Source organism: Aulonocara stuartgranti, assembly GCF_965226115.1.
Source record: "Aulonocara stuartgranti genome assembly, chromosome: 9".
NCBI classification, from domain to species: domain Eukaryota; kingdom Metazoa; phylum Chordata; class Actinopteri; order Cichliformes; family Cichlidae; genus Aulonocara; species Aulonocara stuartgranti.
In genome coordinates, this window is record NC_138960.1 from 30643123 (window position 1) to 30656465 (window position 13343).

Genomic DNA, 13343 nt, shown 5'->3' on the forward strand with positions numbered 1-13343 from the left:
AGGCCTTTTTAGTACATGGCTATTAACAAGTAATCACAAGAGATGTATTAATGAAGAATGCCCTTCATTTTTGCAGAGGGCAAGGTAGACACCGGTGTCCAGCCCTTGTCTTCAGAGGAAAATATGGAGGGAACTTAGGTGTTTGATGATGCGTTTAATTCACACAGGAATACATTAATATGATAGTCAGTGGAGCGTCAAAGCCCTCAAGTAAGGTTCCCTCATTAGTATGTTTCTCTATTTCTTTTTTTAATTATTCAACAAAAAAATGAGGAGCCGCGTGACAGATGTATTGGCTGTGTCAAGAAGGAATGATTTGAATTTGAATTGTGCATAAAATCGTGCAATTAGGAGGGCTCATTTGTGTATGTGAACAAAATATTTGCCTCCAAATGAGCGCTGGCTCTGAAGCATGAGTCAAATTATGGGGTATATTTTAATGCAATACTTATTCCTTTCTCAAGGATCTGGTCACATCGCACGCGTTTGAATGTCACGAATACTAAACCTTATCAGAAAGCGCCTTAGTGTGAGCCAAAGCAGTGGCCTAATAACCCAACACGGTGAGGTGGACCAGACAACGTCTGCCACACCCCTGAGAGTCTCTGACTTCAAAAGCATACCATTCAGAGTGTGCAATGCACCGTGAAAGTTTGATGCTTGTACAAGTCATCCGCGGCTCATCTTGGCGGGCTATTATCTCACTTTGCCATTGTCGCAACTGGTTGCCGAGGCTTTCATCATGCTTATAAGTTAAACACCTGATCTGTACACACTGGGGTATTGTCTGGGCTCTGCTCGGGCAGATCACAGGAGCCACCTGTACCAAGACAGAGAATTATTGATGTTAATGCTGTCCTTAGTAATTAAAGATAGAAACTTTTAAGACATTAGCACTGCAGCAGCCCAGAACATTTTCTCAGCCTCGTCATTTACAAAGATTTCACAGATCAACACAGTTTTGGATTCATAGAACCGGGGGTTAAATTTTAAAAGCCTTATCTTTCAGTATTAGCGTATGGTTTTCAGAACAGTAGGAGGAGCATTCTTCCGGTATGTTCTGGAGAGTCGTTTTTACATGACGTCACAATGTGTGTCTCTTTGTTTTTTTAAACAAAGGGCCTTCACCGATTAGTATCTCTGACTGATTTTCTGTGACACCGTTTTGCTTTGCATTTGAGGTTAACACCAACCTCCTGCAAAAAGAGCAGGCAGGTAATTCACTGCTTGATTAGCCTCACTCTGCAATTAATCATTCTTAAACGCACACCCTCACTTTAGTGATAATTTAGGAATGATGATTAATGAAACCATCAAATACTGTATTTCCCCCATTTCTCTCCTTACGGAGCTGCTGCACTAATGTGGGTCGCGGCTGTCAAGAAGGCCCCCAAAAAAAGAAAAAACGAAACTGCAACAACTCTCGGGCTCTACCGGCAACGGTGCACACACACACCCAAAAACAAGGTCGAAGGTCTTCTAAGTTCATTGTTCTTCTTTATTTATGTTGCACTCGTGTCTCCTTTCGTCTTTGAAAAGCCAGCTGCAGTGCGGCGGAAGCGACTTTCTGGGAACAGGCGTGCGTCAAAATACAGGTGCAAGGTCAAGAGGACGAGCGACGCACCTTGTGGGCATAGGAGACGACGTGTGAGATAGTTGCATGTCAGTGATTGTTGAGTCAATTAATTATTGAACTTGGCAAGAGATCAATCGTTCCAGTGAGGTGATCCCATTTCTAACTGGCAGCATATTGAGACAGTAACCTATGACAATATTAATCACTAGCACAACAGCAGGCTAATTCCCACATGTAATTAGTCTACATTTTAATTCATAGAAAACTAGCACTTTTCTAAACTCGCTTAATTATGTACTTACACTTAATTATAGTCCCCCCCAACCATACCCCTCCCCAATTTGTTTGGAGTGCCACAGATGGAAAAACATATTTATTTTGGGGAGAGGGCGAAAGATAAAATGAAAGCTCCACCTGGGAAAGGAGCGGCAGGTCTCTGCTGAGTTGTGCTGCGTCTGGTAGGAATTTACTGGATTACCTCAGTCACAAAATGTGAGATGAACCACATTGTCAATCACCCTCGGGGCAGAGCGAGAGAGGAGGAGCTGTCAATCAAGGCAGGTCTTCAATCGTCCCATTCACATCGCCTCCTGGAATCAGTCTCTCCCGCTGACTGCTCTTTGACATTTAACGCACTGGGGCCACGAGGATGGAGATCCTCAAATCCTGCCTTTCTTTCTTTTTTGTTTTTTTTCCTCTCCCCTGTCTGTCCTCAGTCTTTGTGCTTTGGCGGGGGAAGATGTGTGTTTAAAGTAAAGACACAGGGCAATAGCTGTGAGAAATAACTAACAGACAAAAAGTTTTAGTAACTCTTCAAGTGCGTGCGGTGACAACAGGGCAAAGCGGCGGAAGACAAAATAGGCCGGACTTGAATAGTTATATATTGCTCTCATTCCAACTTACTATTGCAGGGCTGAAAACATATGAGCTCCCTTTGCAAGATCTCTGTTGGGCTTCTGCTTTTCATGAGATGCATTATGAAATTCGCACAGAATTCATCAATAAAATACATTTGCTTAAGCCTGAGCAATAAATGCATTTACCAACTGAGTCCATAAAACAGAAGAAGGGAAGGGGGTGAAAAAAAACATCTAAAAATCCTCCTCTTCTGGGAGATGCTGCAGGATGAAAAATCCTATCGCAGTTTGTTGTCGTCTTTATGTGTTTTCTCCCCTCTTGTTTGTATTCCGGGGCAGTCGCTTCGCTCTGAGTGAGGTATACAGAGTCATTGCTCTTTTGGCTCCAGCCCTGACACCTCGTGCCCTCAAGTGTGGACTCCTTAGCTGCGATCTGATCAGCATCTTTATAGTTTATCAGCCTTGGGGTTCAATTTTGGCTTGGATGCTTTTACAAATGAACGCAATCACTGGTGAGCCTTCGCATCCTGATTGCATTGAGGGAAGCGGGTGGAGGAAAGTTTAGTGGATTACCGTGCCACTTGAGGATGGAGCACAAACACACCGAGGCAGCCGCAGAGGGGGCCCGCCTGTGCCTCCCTCCCCCTGCCTGGGCTATTGGCACTCGCTGCTTGTACTCTGTCTTATTTCACTAAAATAATATAATTGTCTCCCGTATTATTGCTTGTAAAGCCATCTTCTGTCCGCAGGCGATGTGTGTGATCAATGTACTATCTAACAGAATCAATTCTTCCAGGAATACCTCGTGTTTGTGAAATGATCCCAGGCAGCTGCAGCAAAAGACAGGGCTGAAAGTGGGATCCTATGGTACTAGGATTAGTTTAGCGACTTGGGCCCTCCAGTTTGCACTGAATACTATGGCTCTTCGCCCATTTCTCATGTTGTTCACTCTGTGCGTGTGTGTATGTGTGTGCAAAAATAAGCTTCTCAGGGAATTCACATTCATATTGCCAGTTATGTGCATCATCCCTTGAACATCTTCTAAGCAGTTTATTCCACTTGTAACCGCTACAGTACCGGGCCCCTTGAGATGTTTTCAACTGTGCTGGAAATGGTAATAAATGTCATGTCATCTGTGGTGTAATATAAAACAGATATCTCGAATTTTACCAGAAAAGAAATTTGTTCTTATCACTCCCGGCATGTTTGTTTTTTATTTGAATTTATCTGCAGTGTCATCACTGACACTGTTGAAATGGCAATTACCTCTGTCTAATCTGTAAGATATATTGTATACCTTACAAATAAACTTGGTAGCAATCTGCAACTGATGCTATATTTAAGCAATTAAATGTGCCTGCCTTAAAAATTTTCCACCATTTCAACTTATAAGAAGATGAATAGAGGACGTGCATTACGGTGGCACTGCCGATCAGATCACAACAGGATTTATCAATTAATTTCCCACTGCCAATGCTGTCTCCAGAGTGCACGGCTCCTCTAACTACAACTAAACTGTGCCATCAAAAGCGAATTATAGGAGAGTAACATGCCACAAAAACTATTACAGATGGGAAACTATGAGCCTAGACCCCTCTGGAGGAGCAATCGGGGGTAAGGGAGGAGAGAATTAAGGAGTGGAATCAAGCCAAAGGGAACCAATTTGGCAGTGGAGCTTGTTAGCGATTGTCACTGGAAAGCTCTGTTGTGGCACCGAGTCTAGCTTCCCACCAAAATCTCATGTTTTTACCGACCTGCTGAGGTGGAAGCGAGCGAGCATTCACGCAATAAAAACAAGAAAAAAGGCTCAAGTCCTGCAATGACTGACATTTCAGGCATGTTGTTGTAATATGGTGTAAACAGCTGGCCTGGCCAAAAGCGGTATATGGGTTAATAGGTATGGTGAATTTCCCAGGAAGTACCATAGCTTATTGAGTTACTTCTGCATGCTAAAAAAATTTAAAAAACAAAAAGAATAAGGACACTTTATGCAAATTCAGGTGGGCCTCAGCCAATTGTCATTCAGTTGTTCAGTCTTGTGGTTTGATTCCATTTAGGGGAAAACAGCGAAGCCAAATTGTGTCTTTCGATAACATCGCTGCAGTGATTGAGTTATGCGTTATTGCATTTGTGCCTTGAGTTCAAGTCTGTTGCTCTGCAGTTGCAGCCTTTACCTGAGAACAGCTCCAGAAATCAGGTCCAAAATCCTTTCATTTCCTTTGGAAACCACATGTCATGTCCTATATTAGGTGGATAAAGGACGTATGTGCACCTAAGATCTGGCCGGAGATTTCCCCTCCACCCCATTCCTTTTCTTTCACTTCCCCCTCCTCTCTTCTGTTTATTTTCCTGCTGTCTCGGCTTCATGTGTTTTGTTTTGTCTTTTCCCTGCTATCTCTTCTCTCTCTTGCACTCCCTCGCTCTGTCCTCCACGGTTCTGCATCAGCGTCCTCAGCCCATTCTTTGGGTAGCACAGGAAGTGAAACTGTAACACAGAGTTCACTGGTAATTGGCCACGGTCACGCTAACCAAACAGGAAGGAATCTGCAACTGATTAGAATTCTTCCTCCTGCAATAATACCCCCACCACCACCCCACCCACAGCCCCCCCACAGCCCCCAACAAAATTAATTACATTTGGGGGTCTATTCCCACTATTGGTTTTCCTGTTTTGAAGCTGCATTATAAAGGGACAAATCCCAAGACAAAACAGCCTAGCTAGTTTTTCAATTACAGAGAGAGACGGGCTAAGTTATAAAGGGCTGAGGAAGCACAGGCAGGCATCCATCTATCTATCTCCACATCCGGACAGGGAGTTTCTGGGCCGTCTGATCAGTCAGCAGCACGGACTGCTGAATAATCTCTCCGATACTCTCTCACACACGATGACCTCCCAATTCCTCCCACTCAGAGCAAGTGCTCCAAACAAATGTTCTCCTTTTATTGGTTCTGACTCAGAGATTTTGTTTTATGTGCAGTTAAAAAGGTGATAATTTGTAATCTGGAATAATACACACACACAGCTAACAGTGTCGTTTGTAGAAACTCTTCAACAAGTTTAACGGAATTCTTTGCTTTAAAGTCTGAAAATTAAAAAAACACCAGAATTAAAAGTGCAGCATTTACGATTTATGACATTATTGTCTCTCATCAGATCATGTTTGATTTTTCACTTTTTCACTGCTGTTGCAATATTATTGAAACCAACCAACCTGTAATCCCAGTAATAAAAACACTCGCAAAGTTCAACATATTTTATTTTATCTACAGTATGAAAAAAAAATAAATGTGAAAATGTACTTGTGTAACTCCATTATCAATTAAATGTTTAACCGTGACTTGAAATACCACAGGAGTCCACGGTCCACGACTGTTAGCGTCCGTTCCCGTGTGAACGTGAACGCTGCCCACCTGAAATCGCCTCGGCGTTGCATTCTGAACAAGTGGATTGCTCGATATGACATATTCATTTCACAAAAGAGGTTAAGCACAGAAAAACTGCGGGGTGCCATGGTGCACATGAAATGGCAAAAAAAAAAAAAAAATACTATGGTGCTGAGCGCCTTTCAAAATAAAATGAAAATAAATTTAAGGAGATACATTTTCATCTCATCTTCACAGAGGGAAACAGAGAGCCAGGGCTGCCTCAAAAATAAATGAATGCCTAACAATGTTTTTGATGTCCTATATTTAAATTTGTACGGTTACTTACATTACTCCTACTTGCCTGGTCTTGGAACTAATCCGATTGATATGGAAATGGGGTGCTCTGTTTCATGACAGAGTTGGGGAGAGAGGGAGAGAGAGAGAATTCCCAGGTTCGCTCCTACTCAAAATGTGCTGAAAACAGATTTTCACAATCCTGTGGCTTCATGGTATAGGTTATAGGGGATTACACAAACCACTTAAAGCTCTACAATGAGCTGCTCTTTTCAACCAAGAGGAAAAAACAAAAAAAGCACTTCATGCTGGACAAATTGTCCACACTGAAGAGGAACAAATTAAATAAATATTGTCATTGTTTTGGGATCCATCCTTTGTCTTATTTTTAATTTTACAGATTTTCTCAAGGGAAAGGCTTCCAAGTTATTTTGCGATAGTAATAAAATAATCAGAAGAACTTTATTGTTTAAAGAAAACATAAAATTTGCTATAATTATGTTTTAATTTATAAAACTAAAATTATGCATCCAAAGCCTAAATTCAACTCAGGAAAAGGTGTAATAATTTGTATTTATTTTCAGCCCAGAATGCAATATGTATAATTATTGTTACACCACTGAGAACCAGTCAGGTCAGTTCAGTTCAGCAGTTCACCTTCAAATTACACTGATTGGAGGGTTTTGCATTTTAAATTTAGGATTTTTTTTTAAGAATAAAATTAATTATCTACATATTCCCTTTAGGTTCAGAGTTTTAGCACAACTTCAAAAAACATGAAAGCTTTTTTTTCCAACACTGTTATAGAAATATTTCATATCTAATGTAAAGTAATAGTTTATTGAAAACAACAAAAAAGAAAAAAATAGTTTTCTACTGCAGCGCTATCTGAAGCCCAGCACCATAAATCACACATGTGGTATGTGGCTACTGTAAGAGTACATTCTAACTGGTATCTCCGAGCTTCCTGCTCTCTACCCAGGCACACTCTTATCTGTTGAAAACTCCTCTTTTTATCTTAAACAGCATTTAAAATCATCACTTACCAATTCCCTTCTTTAGCAAAGCACCCATTCGAGCGTGTGTTGTCTGTCATTGGGGTTGAAAATTGGGGAATGGGCTGGAAATTGGAACCATCGAGGATGCCGTCCTGGAAAAAGAGGAAATCAAAGTTAAATGAGATCATGCATGCCAAGAGAATGTTTAACCAAAGGGCAAAAAGGAAGCTGGAGATAACAGAGAAGAGAAAACCGCTTAATGTTGTGTTGTGTGTGTGTGTGTGTGTGTGTGTGTGTGTGTGTGTGTGTGTGTGTGTGTGTGTGTGTAGAGGAGTGTCAGTTGTCAATATACATTTATGCAGTTATTTTATGGATCTACACATTTTAAGTAAACATATACACGCACGTATATATTCCATGACTATGAACCCTTGTGTGCATGTTCGCCTTCCTGCACGTGAACACGTGCGTGTATTTTCACAACAACTGACATTTTCACTGAGCGTGCCCGTCCGCAGGTGTGCACACAGGTGATGATGAGCTGTGCAAAAGTTTATTATAATGGAGCGTCTGGAAAAAAACGTTTGAAGTGGTGCACCGCAAACAATTAATCTTGTGCCTGTGACTGCACTCTGTCCCGGCGATGCAGATTTCTCATGACAAGTTCGCTTCAAAAGACTGGAATCCTGCCCCACCCAGTGCACCTATGGTGAGATGATAGACAGGCGATTTTGTTTTAACACGAGAGGACAAGAGAGCATCTGGAGCATAAACATATATGGTGACTACGAGGGTGGGGCGCTTCCTGCATTAGACACTGATCGAACACTTACAAACTATTACACAGATGGAAAAATACGAGTATATTTTCACTTCAACCTTAAGATAAAGACGTTGCTAAACTGAGAGGAACCGAGCAAACAGCAGGGGTGTGTGCAAAAAAAATTAGAGGAAATACTAGCGTGAACGTATGCACTCTATACTGCTATCTATCATCAAAAGATAACAAAGGAAGCTATGAAACCATTTCAGTAAAATCACTGATTATCTGATGTTGGATTAAAATGACGTTTATCGCGAGAGCCGTGGATCCTCTTTTATCTGACAGTGGCCTCTCTCGGCTGACATCTAATCTTTGCACCTTCTTCACTGATGGAATCGGGGGATCTCTGCGAATCGTCCGCAACAGACAGGCCGGAATGGCGCATGTCTGGATCGTGTTTATTCAATTTAACTGAGCATTTATCCTCCCAGGTACCGTCGCCAGTCTGTTCCCTGTGTGCGTAAGCTAAAGAAAGCAGAGCGATCATAAGAAAGAGAGATGACAGGAGCAAAGTTTCCAGTTCGTGAGCCGAGTTGAGAAGAGAGGAAAACATCCAGCCAGCCTGCACATGTCAAGGTCAGAGCAAACGTTCTTCCAAGGAATGAAGGAAGGTGGAGGAAGGAAAAAAAAGAGTTCTCGTTCACATGTACCTTCATGCGGCTGTGATGCGATTAAGAACAAAAGCCCTGATAGGTCTTTTTGTAAAGTTGTGTTTAATGAAAACTGCCGGACTGACAAAAACCCGACAAAGAATTGAGCAACTTTGCTGTCTTGGAAGAGGTTCTTATAAACTAACCAAGTTTTTTTTTTTTTTAAATCACAATAATAAAAAACTTGAAGTTGTCAATTTTACGCATGGTGATGTCATGTGAACAGAATACCTGTGGGTGTGTGCCATCTTTTCACTGAATCATTTGGCTCTCTGCTTTATTTCTTAATTCTCGCTGCCATGAAACACTTCAGAAAGAATATCAACCCAGGAGCGATATTTTCTGCAAGCAAAAACTAGTTCAAAGACATTTTTTCCCCTCCTCGCCCCCCTCCTCCTCCTCCTCCCCCAACCCAATCCTCAACTTACTGTCCTGGCATCCAGTCAGTTTCCAATTTGCATTGACTTTTACAAGATTTTTCTTCTTTTTTTTTCTACTGACTTTGTTGCAGCAGTGAAGCCCCGCCGGGGGCCCAGTGGGTCATATAATTATTAGGTACAGAAAATGATAAGCATGTTTTAAAAGGGAAAATTAGCTTTAATTGTGGTGTAGTGTTGCAATGAGAGCATGGAATCACAAAAGTCAAACTTATGAGACTTTTGCATTATTTGAACAATTTAAGCTAACCAATATGCAAGGAGTATGATTTCCAGTGACTCATGAAGTTTCACTAATACTGCATAATTCAGGTAATTTGATCCATTTTACAACATGACAGCCATCATATCTTGTTTTGCGGGGTGGCTTATGTAGTTTTTTTCTCTTAGATAAATTTATAAAGTCTTCTGCATCTTTTTTGCATGAGCACAGACATCAGAGCAAGTAAAAAGAATGCAGACATTGTTTCTGCCAACGTAATCACAATTTTGTAAGCATAAATATTATAATCAAGCATCACAGCTATTTTACAGTGATGTAAATATTCACGACTGTGTAATCTTCCACCTTTTAATGGCGTAATCTTTAGGGGGACTTGGCAGAGCTCGTAATGCTAACACACACACAAATCCCTGAGTTTCACCTCACACCGGTCTGTGACTGGTATGTCAGGACCAATCAGAAAACCAGGCCAGAGACTGGAGATAGAAACGAATGTGTAAGGTGTCCTTGGAGTAACCAAAACAACCGCGAGTCCAATTTCCTCCTTTGTCACTTTTTGTAGGCTTTACACTCAACCGGAGCGCGAGCTGAGAAAAGAACGTGTTGTCGGCCTGACTGTAACGTTGGCAGTTCTCCTGTTCGTGTGCAAAGCTGACATCCAGCTTCCTGAGTGAAGTCATTTCCTCAGTAGACGTCTTGCGCAAACAGTCTAATATCCAAAGGCCGGTGGGAAGGGGGTGTTCGGGGGGGCTGCAACTCGTCCTGGCGAGAAAAGAGTGACGGCAAACGCTCACATTTAAATTGAGTTTCGTCCTTTCGTCACTGAGCACAGATAAGAGATTCAGTAGCCATGGTTAACCGGGAAAATATTATGATAAATGGGCTTTATTACTGTTTTCCCCCATTATTCATGACAATAACAATACAGTGTTCTCTGATGGCATCGGTGCATGTGTCGGGCTGCATCGCTGACAAAAAAAGCAAGGGCGCTCATTATGGAAACGGTGCTATGATGAATGTGGTAAAGCAACTCAAACTTAATCTAAACTGCATTACATGTTGTTTTGAATATACCTCGCTGATATGCCCATCTTTAATGTACTATCAAGTGCAGGGAGCCGAATTGCTTTAGTCTCCCAAATTCAGAGCGGCAGGGAGGAGAAGGGGAGAGAGCGCGACAGAGACAGAGAGAGAGAGGGGCTTTAAAATACTGTCTGTGAGAAATGCAAAATTTATGAATACCCCCCTCACAACTCAGCTTGATTTATGTGAAATAATAATACACTATTTAATGCTTAAACATAGCTAGGAGCGATCCCTGGCTATCAAGATGTACAATGGAGTAATGGGGCTGGAAGACAAATCACCTTGTGGACTTGTGATGCTTATTTAAAGGTGCTCAGGCAGATATATTAAACTATATGTAATTGTACACTAACTCTGTGCTGTAGGCAGAGGCGGCAAACACAGGAGGAGGCCAGTCATGATGCAGATGGAGTGGTGTAATCAATTTGACTCAAGCATCAGCATCCACAACAGAAGGGAGGGAGAGAAGAGGAAGAGGGTGGTGGTGGTGGTGGTGGTGGTGGTGGTGGTGGTGTTCGATCAGGGGTTTCACCTTTATTCATGCATCTTTCATGCAACTTTTAAAGAAAGTGTCAAAACTTGTGAAGATGATAAAAAACACAATTAGGACTAAATAATAATAATAATAATTGTTAAAAAACTGATTTTCAGCGTTAGCCCACGTGCACCTGGAGGAGTGATAATAAACTAGAATTACAATCCGCACTGGAGCTTTCAGAGGCTGTAGTTGTGTCTAATTTAAGCTTTAGCGCGAGGTGTGTCAGCTTTAAAGAGGAAGACCGAGTTCAAACAGAGCTAGTGGTCACACCGGCTGTGATTTATGATTCACTGATTGCCTCATTTAATTAAAGTAAATGGCAAAAGCCCAAAGCCGGGCCAAATTGTCCTGATCTGATGAATTGGCCCCGTTTTACCACCAAAAGCATGTAGGGTAAATAAACAGGGTAATTACATTGGTAAATGAAGCCTCTGTGAGAGAACCGTGTGGGCTGCGGGTGGCTCACCCAGGATATACGGGGAAGAACAACAGGCGTTTCCAGTAACTTTCTTTTATCGTCTTACCTCTGTCTCTAAAAGCCAGTAATGCCAGCAAAAGAAAAAAAAATAAAACCACACTCTCAAGCACACAGACACCTACAAGAACGCGCGCGCGCACTCTCGCTCGCACTTTCAGCGACACGCAAACCACAACTCTCTCCTCCCACCTCCATCCCGGTGCGTTCATGTACAATTATAGCTACGATGATCCACAGGTGTTGAATTCTTCTGGCAAGCCATAAAACATGATATGCATGATTTGTGCAGTCAGCCAGGTCTGTAATTTCATTCTCCTTTTCTTTCATTTTCCCTTCCTGGGCCACACGATCCATTTTCCTGCTTTATGAGAGTGCAGACACCCAGAGAGACTTTCAGGATGATTACATGCCCCATGCCATGGGGGGTCTGAGGAGCCAACACGCCAGCCTAAGAGCCGTGTCAAACCCGGGTGAAAACATCTATTTGAATAAAGCTATGAATATTTGAACTGCTTGAGGTGCGTTTCATTTATTCTCCTCGACATTAGCACGAGTAAAACTATCAACTTCCAGACAAGCTATATTGGGCGCTTCTAATATATATATATAGTTTGGATCTACTTAAAAATTCAAAATAGACACGTATTATCCACTTTGTCCAGGTACGGAGCGTGCTGTCACAGCAGGAGTGCTGATTTAAGATCGGGACACATGCCCTTGTGGTCCTGTGAGTATCTGGCAAAAAAAAAAAAGAAAGAAGAAGAAGAAGAAAAAATCAAGGGTACCTCAGATGGCTCATGTATTTAAGATATCTGTATACACAGTCAGGCCTAGCGTCACAGTACGTGGGTTGGTCTGTTGGCAGAGAACTGCGATGTCCTCCAGGGGAAACTAAACAAACTCTCTCTGCTACTTTCACAGCGTTGCCTTAAACGTGATCAGGGTGAGAGGTAGTTCCTCTGCAGAGGACTTATCCAAACACACATGCACACATAGCGCACGGATTATGTTTTAAACACACGCACACCTGCACTATAAACGCCAAAGGAGGGAAGCTATAAATTGAGTTTGTACATATTAAAACTGAGTCATTATTATAATCCAATCCAAGTTTCACATAAGAGCGCTTCTAATATTACTATGAGGTTTACCGTGGCTTGCCGTTATCATAAACATAATTATAATATCTAAGTAAATAATGGCCTCTCGTGGATTTAGAATTAGGCTGTTAGCAAATGGGAGCATAAACGACACGGAGAGGATTTTGCATATTGCAAAGTTCTGTTGCGTCTGCAAACCTGTCAGATGAGAGAGCTCCTCCAGCTTCAACCCATAAGTAAATAATATTCAGTCATAAAGCGCAGCATTAATCCCGGAGTGTGATTGACATTTCATATCTGTGACAATACTCCAAATAATTAAAAACGGAAATCTTGAAAGGTAATAGCTTCTCAAATCCATTAAGTAGTTAAAGGTTATGAGAAAAAACGGGATTATTGCTCACAGCCAAACTCCTAATTAAATGACACTACGTAATTTGTTTTGCAATCCCTTTCTCTTCATAAGCACAGTGCAGGTTAAATGAATGGGCAATGAAACATGTGTGTCATTTACCGTCACTCTGAGGAGACAAAAAACAATCTATCTGCGCCCCCCGCACCCCACACCCCCACCTCCATTTTCTGTCTGTATGTATTAGAGCAAAAGCGAGTACGGTAGATTGGATAAGCAGACACACAATTCCTGGTAAATTGTTTGCTTAATTACTTTTTCTTTCCTTTTCTTCTAAGCACACTTGCAAAGAGGGATGCTTCCCCCTCCTGGCTGCTCATAAGAAAGTCAGAGATTCCTCGGTCTCTTGTGCCTGCCTTCAGTGGCCCCCGTTAACTCTCTTTTTACCGCTTATGACCTGTGCATGTGGACAGATAAGCCTAAAAACTGCATGTGTTTGAATGTTACTGTAAAACCTGGAAAAAACACACTGATGTTCAATGTAAGGCTGAACAATTGAAGCGAT

At 41.8% G+C, this 13343-nt stretch overlaps 1 long non-coding RNA gene across 3 annotated transcripts in view; it reads right to left on the reverse strand.

Moving 5' to 3' along the window:
* LOC309714828 overlaps window positions 1–13343 on the reverse strand; it is a 93138-nt gene that overhangs the window by 75786 nt on the left and 4009 nt on the right. For 2 of the 3 annotated variants that reach the window (XR_014279041.1, XR_014279042.1), the window contains exon 3: window positions 7140–7243. This is a non-coding gene — a long non-coding RNA (uncharacterized lncRNA). Of the gene's footprint in view, window positions 1–6167; window positions 6203–7139; window positions 7244–13343 lie in introns of those variants that run through there. The other variant, XR_014279043.1, reaches the window with a different exon arrangement.